This window comes from Arachis ipaensis, chromosome B01, assembly GCF_000816755.2.
Source record: "Arachis ipaensis cultivar K30076 chromosome B01, Araip1.1, whole genome shotgun sequence".
NCBI lineage: Eukaryota > Viridiplantae > Streptophyta > Magnoliopsida > Fabales > Fabaceae > Arachis > Arachis ipaensis.
The window spans coordinates 46,390,464-46,397,588 of record NC_029785.2 but is presented as its reverse complement, the minus strand read 5'-3'; positions in this window follow the sequence as shown (position 1 = coordinate 46,397,588).

The following is a 7,125-nucleotide window of genomic DNA, read 5'->3' as shown; positions in this document are numbered from 1 at the left end:
ATATATATATATATATATATATATATCCTTACCTTTACCTCATCCCCATTACAACCCTGAAAAGACCTCATGATGTTTGCGTTGGTATACTAAATATTTGTTGATTGGTTAGATGAAGAACAAGGTTGAGAAAGCATGACTAGGGAAGAGTAGAGTGATTACCCTATACACTTGAGAGACTAGAGTGATATACACTACCAGTGAGGGTTCAGTGCTTAATTCTATGTTCCCTGCTTTCATGAGCTATCTTCTTACAAGTTTACTTGTCTTTTATTGTATAGTTTGAATTAGTGGAATTTGATTTATGTTTGTCTTGGAGAACTTATTTATTTTTAACTAAGTAGGTAGAAGTATTTCACATGTAGTTGCATTCATATAGATATAATTGCATTTCATACATTCTACCATTCCCCTTCACTCTTTTAGTTCTCTCAAGCTTAGCATGAGGACATGCTAATGTTTAAGTGTGGGGAGGTTGATAAAGCACTATTTTATGGTTTATCTTATGCTAATTTGAGTGGTTTTTATCAGCTTTTCACCCACTTATTCATATGATCTGCATGTTTTATATTTTCCTTCCTGATCTTGTGCTATGATTGAAAACATGTTTCCTGGGCCTTTAAATTGCTAATATTAATCCTCTCTTATTACCATTAGATGCCTTGATATGTGTGTTAAGTGATTTCAGAGTTTATAGGGCAGGAATGGCTTAGAAGATGGAAAGGAAGCATGCAAAAAATGGAAGGAATACAAGAAGTTGAAGGAACTGCAAAGCTATCAGCCTGACCTCTTTGCACTCAAACGGCTATAACTTTAGCTACAAAGGTCCAAATGATGCGGTTCCAGTTGCGTTGGAAAGCTAACATCTGGGGCTTCGATTTGATATATAATTTTTTATAGTTGCTCTGACGATATATGACGCAAACGCGTGATCTACGCGGATGCATCGCAGTGGCAAAAAAAACCAGCGTATTTTAATTCGAAACCAGCGAATTCTGGGTTGTTTCTGACCCAGTTCTCGGCCCAGAAAACACAGATTAGAGGCTATAAAGTGGGAGAATGAATCCATTCACAAGCATCAGCTCATAATTCATAATTTTAGGATTAGATGTAGTTTTTAGAGAGAGAGGTTCTCTCCTCTCTCTTAGGATTTAGTTTTAGGATTTAGGATTTAGGATTATTTCTTCTTCATCACAGGTTCAATGTTCCTTTTATTTATTTTTCCAATTTAATTTATGAACTTTTCCATGTTAGATTTGAATATTCTATTTAATATAATTTGAGGTATTTTAGTTATAAGATTGTTTTATTTATGTTATGAATGCTTTCGATTTATCCAAATTATTTTCATTCGAGTAGATTCTCTTCCCTTTTGGCTCTGGTTAAGTAATTGGTGATACTTGAGTTATCAAATAAAGCAGTGGTTGAAATTGGCAGATTACTAATTGATCTAGATCGCTCTAAAGCTAGTCTTCCCACAGGGATTGACTAGGACTTGAGGATCAAGCTAATTAGTTCACTTGATTTACCTTCATAGTTAGAGGTTAACAAAGTGGGATTAAAATCCAATTCTCATCACAATTGATAAGGATAGGACTTCCAGTTCTTATACCTTGCCAAGAGTTTTATTATTTATTTAAATTAATTCCTTACAATTTAGTTTCTTGCCATTTACTATTCTTGCTTTTTATCTTATACATTGAAAACCCAAAATTCTACCTTTTTCATAGCTAATAATAAGTCATACCTCCTTGCAATTCCTTGAGAAGACGACCCGAGGTTTAAATACTCGGTTATCAATTTTATTGGGTTTGCTTAAGTGACAAACAAAACTTTTGTTAGAAAGGAATTCTTGTCGGTCTAGAAGCTATACTTACAACGCGAATTTATTGTGAAAATTCTAGATCACGCGAGAGTTTTATTCTTCAAGGAACCAAATGAATCTGAGGCTCATACAGAGGCCATAGAGATTCCATTCAACCTGCTTCTGCCCTTCATGAGCTCTAATGAGTATTCATCCTCTGAAGATGATGAAGACATTACTGAAGAGCGAGGTGCTAAGTACCTTGGTACAATCATGAAGCTGAATGCCAAATTATTTGGTAATGAGACTTGGAAAGATGAACCTCCCTTGTTCACCAACGAACTGAATGCATTGGATAGGCAGAAATTACCTCAAAAGAAATAGGATCCTGGTAAATTCCTAATTCCCTGTAACATAGGCACCATGACTTTTGAGAAGGCTCTGTGTGACCTGGGATCAGGCATTAACCTTATGCCACTCTCTGTAATGGAGAAACTTGGGATCTTTGAGGTGCAAGCTGCAAGAATCTCACTAGAGATGGCAGACAAATCAATGAAACAGGCTTATGGATTAGTAGAGTACTTGTTGGTAAAGGTTGAAGGCCTTTACATCCCTGCTGATTTCATAATCCTAGACATTGGGAAGGATGAAGATGAATCCATCATCCTTGGAAGACCCTTCCTAGCCACAGCAAGAGCTGTGATTGATGTGGATAGAGGAGAGTTGGTCTTTCAACTGAATGAGGACCACCTTGTATTTAAAACTCAAGGTTCTCCTTCTGTAATCATGGAGAGGAAGCATGAAAAGCTTCTCTCACTGCAGAGTCAACCAAAGCCCCCACAGTCAAACTCTAAGTTTGGTGTTGGGAGGGCACAACTAAACTCTAAGTTTGGTGTTGAATCCCCACATTCAAACTCTAAGTTTGGTATTGGGAGGTTCCAACGATGCTCTGAACATCTGTGAGGCTCTATGAGAGCTCATTGTCAAGCTATTGACATTAAAGAAGCACTTGTTGGGAGGCAACCCAATGTTATTTAATTATATCTATTTTATTTTTATTGTTATTTCGTGTTTTATTAGGTTGATGATAATGTGAAGTCACAAGAACAACTGAAAAATTAAAAATAGAATAAAAAACAACAGAAGAAATAGCACACCCTAGAGGAAGAGCACTCTGGCGTTTAAACGCCAGAAACAAGCATCTGTCTGGTGTTTAACACCAGAAACAAGCACCAAGCTGGCGTTTAACGCCAGAAACAAGCATCAACCTGGCGTTAAACGCCAGTATTGCATACAAAGGGCATTTTGCACGCCTAATTGGAGCAGGGATGCTAAGTCATTAACCCCACTGGATCTGTGGACCCCACAGGATCCCCACCTACCCCACCTCTTCTTCTTTCCTTTTCACACCTTTTCATAACTCTCTTCCCCAAATACCCTTCACCAATCACCTCCATACCTCTTCCCCAAATACCCTTAACCACTCACATCCATCCACTCTTCCCCAAAAACCCCACCTACCTACAAATTCAAAATCATTTCCCACCCAAACCGAACCCCATGACCGAACCCTAAACCCCCCCACTCCTATATAAACCCCTCATTCCTTCTTCATTTTCACACAACACAACCCTTTCTTCTTCCCCTTGGCCGAATCCACACCTCTCTCCCTCTCCTCCATTTTTCTTCTTCTTCTCCTTCTTTCTTTCTTTTTTTGCTCGGGGATGAGCAAATATTTTAAGTTTGTATGGTAAAAGCATTTCTTTTTGTTTTTCCATAACCATTAATGGCACCTAAGGCCAGAGAAACCTCAAGAAAGAGGAAAGGGAAGGCAATTACTTCCACCTCTGAGTCATGGGAGATGGAGAGATTTATCTCAAAGGTCCATCAAGACCACTTCTATGAAGTTGTGGCCAAGAGGAAAGTGATCCCTGAGGTTCCTTTCAAGCTCAAAAAGAATGAGTATCCGGAGATCCGACATGAGATCCGAAGAAGAGGTTGGGAAGTTCTCACCAACCCCATTCAACAAGTCGGGATCTTAATGGTTCAAGAGTTCTATGCAAACGCATGGATCACTAGGAACCATGATCAAAGTGTGAACCCGAATCTAAAGAATTGGCTTACCATGGTTCAGGGGAAATACTTAGATTTCAGTCCGGAAAATGTAAGGTTAGCGTTCAACTTGCCAATGATGCAAGAAAATGCACGCCCCTATACTAGAAGGGTCAACTTTGATCAAAGGTTGGACCAAGTCCTCATGGACATATGTGTAGAAGGAGCTCAATGGAAAGTTGACTCAAGAGGCAAGCCGATTCAACTGAGAAGACCGGACCTTAAGCCTGTAGCTAGAGGATGGTTGGAGTTTATTCAACGCTCAATTATTCCTACTAGCAATCGGTCTGAAGTTACTATAGACCGGGCCATCATGATCCATAGAGGGAGACATCCTCATTGATGAGGACAAGCCCATCACTAAGAAAAGGATGGAGCAAACAAGATATCATGGACCTCAACAAGAGCATGAGGAAATTCCTCACCATGAAATCCCTGAGATACCTCAGGGGATGTACTTTCCTCCACAAAACTATTGGGAGCAAATCAACACCTCCCTGGGAGAATTAAGCTCCAACATTGGACAACTAAGGATGGAATACCAAGAGCACTCCATCATTCTCCATGAGATTAGAGAAGATCAAAGAGCTATGAGGGAGGAGCAACAAAGGCAAGGAAGAGACATAGAGGAGCTCAAGAGCACCATTGGTTCTTCAAGAAGAGGAAGAGGCCACCCTCACTAAGGTGGACCCGTTCCTTAATCTCCTTGTTCTTATTTTTCTGTGTTTCGTTTACTATGCTTTATGTTTTATTTATGTTTGTGTCTTCACTATATGATCATTAGTGTTTAAGTGTCTATGCCTTAAAGCTATGAATGTCCTATGAATCCATCACCTTTCTTAAATGAAAAATGTTTTAACCACAAAAGAACAAGAAGTACATGATTTTGAATTCATCCTTGAAATTAGTTTAATTATTTTGATGTGGTGACAATACTTTTTATTTTCTGAATGAATGCTTGAACAGTGCATATGTCTTTTGATATTGTTGTTTATGAATGTTAAAATTGTTGGCTCTTGAAGAATAAGGAAAAAGGAGAAATGTTATTTGATGATCTGAAAAATCATAAAAATGATTCTTGAAGCAAGAAAAAGCAGTGAATACAAAAGCTTGCTGAAAAAAAAAGAGAAAAGAAAAATGGTGAAAAAAAAAAAGAAAAAGAAAAAACAAGAAGAAAAAGCCAAAAGCTCTTTAAACCAAAAGGTAAGAGCAAAAAAAGCCAATAGCCCTTAAAACCAAAAGACAAGGGTAAAAAGGATCCAAGGCTTTGAGCATCAGTGGATAGGAGGGCCTAAAGGAATAAAATCCTGGCCTAAGCGGCTAAACCAAGCTGTCCCTAACCATGTGCTTGTGGCGTGAAGGTGTCAAGTGAAAACTTGAGACTGAGCGGTTAAAGTCGAGGTCCAAAGCAAAAAGAAGAGTGTGCTTAATAACCCTGGACACCTCTAATTGGGGACTCTAGCAAAGCTGAGTCACAATCTAAAAAGGTTCACCCAATTATGTGTCTGTGGCATTTATGTATCCGGTGGTAATACTGGAAAACAAAGTGCTTAGGGCCACGGCCAAGACTCATAAAGTAGCTGTGTTCAAGAATCAACATACTGAACTAAGAGAATCAATAACACTATCTGAATTCTGAGTTCCTATAGATGCTAATCATTCTGAACTTCAATGGATAAAGTGAGATGCCAAAACTATTCACAGGCAAAAAGCTACTAGTCCCGCTCATCTAATTGGAGCTAAGTTTCATTGATATTTTGGAATTTATAGTATATTCTCTTCTTTTTATCCTACTTGATTTTCAGTTGCTTGGGGACAAGCAACAATTTAAGTTTGGTGTTATGATGAGCGGATAATTTATACACTTTTTGGCATTGTTTTTACATAGTTTTTAGTATGATTTTGTTAGTTTTTAGTATATTTTTATTAGTTTTTAAATAAAAATCACATTTTCTGGACTTTACTATGAGTTTGTGTGTTTTTCTGTGATTTCAGGTAATTTCTGGCTGAAATTGAGGGACTTGAGCAAAAATCTAATTCAGAGGCTGAAGAAGGACTGCAGATGCTGTTGGATTCTGACCTCCCTGTACTCAAAGTAGATTTTCTGGAGTTACAGGAGTCCAAATGACGCACTCTTAATTGCGTTGGAAAGTAGACATCCAGGGCTTTCCAGAAATATATAATAGTTCATATTTTGCCCGAGTTTAGATGACACAAACTGGCGTTCAACACCAGCTTTCTACCCTATTCTGGAGTTAAACGCCAGAAACAGGTTGCAAAGCAGAGTTAAACGCCAGAAATAGGTTACAAACTGGCGTTTAACTCCAAGGAAGACCTCTACACGTGAAAGCTTCAATGCTCAGCCCAAGCACACACCAAGTGGGCCCCGGAAGTGGATTTCTGCATCATTTACTTATTTTTGTAACCCTAGTAACTAGTTTAGTATAAATAGGACTTTTAACTATTGTGTTAGACATCTCTGGAACACATTATGTAACTTTTACGTTCTGAGACCTCCATGGGAGGCTGGCCACTCGGCCATGTCTACCCTATTTTTACTTATGTATTTTCAACGGTAGAGTTTCTACACACCATAGATTAAGGTGTGGAGCTCTGCTGTTCTTCATGAATTAATGCAAAGTACTATTATTTTTCTATTCAATTCAAGCCTATTTCTTCTCTAAGATATCCATTCGCACACAAGAACATGATGAATGTGATGATTATGTGACTCTCATCACCATTCTCACCTATGAACGCGTGCCTGATAACCACTTCCGTTCTACATGCAAACAAGCTTGAATGTGTATCTTAGCCTCCTGATCGTAAGATCAGAGTCTTCGTGGTATAGGCTAGAATTATTGGCGGCCATTCTTGAGATCCGAAAAGTCTAAACCTTTTCTGTGGTATTCCGAGTAGGAACTAGGAAGGGATGGCTGTGACGAGCTTCAAACTCGCGAGTGCTGGGCGTAGTGACAGACGCAAAAGGATTACTGAATCCTATTCTAGTATGATCGAGGACCGACAGATGATTAGCCGTGCGGTGACAGCGCATTTTGGACCATTTTCACTGAGAGGACGGGATGTAGCCATTGACAACGGTGATGCCCAACATACAGCTTGCCATGGAAAGGAGTATGAAGGATTGGATGAAAGCAGTAGGAAAGCAGAGATTCAGAAGGAACTAAGCATCTCCATACGCTTATCTG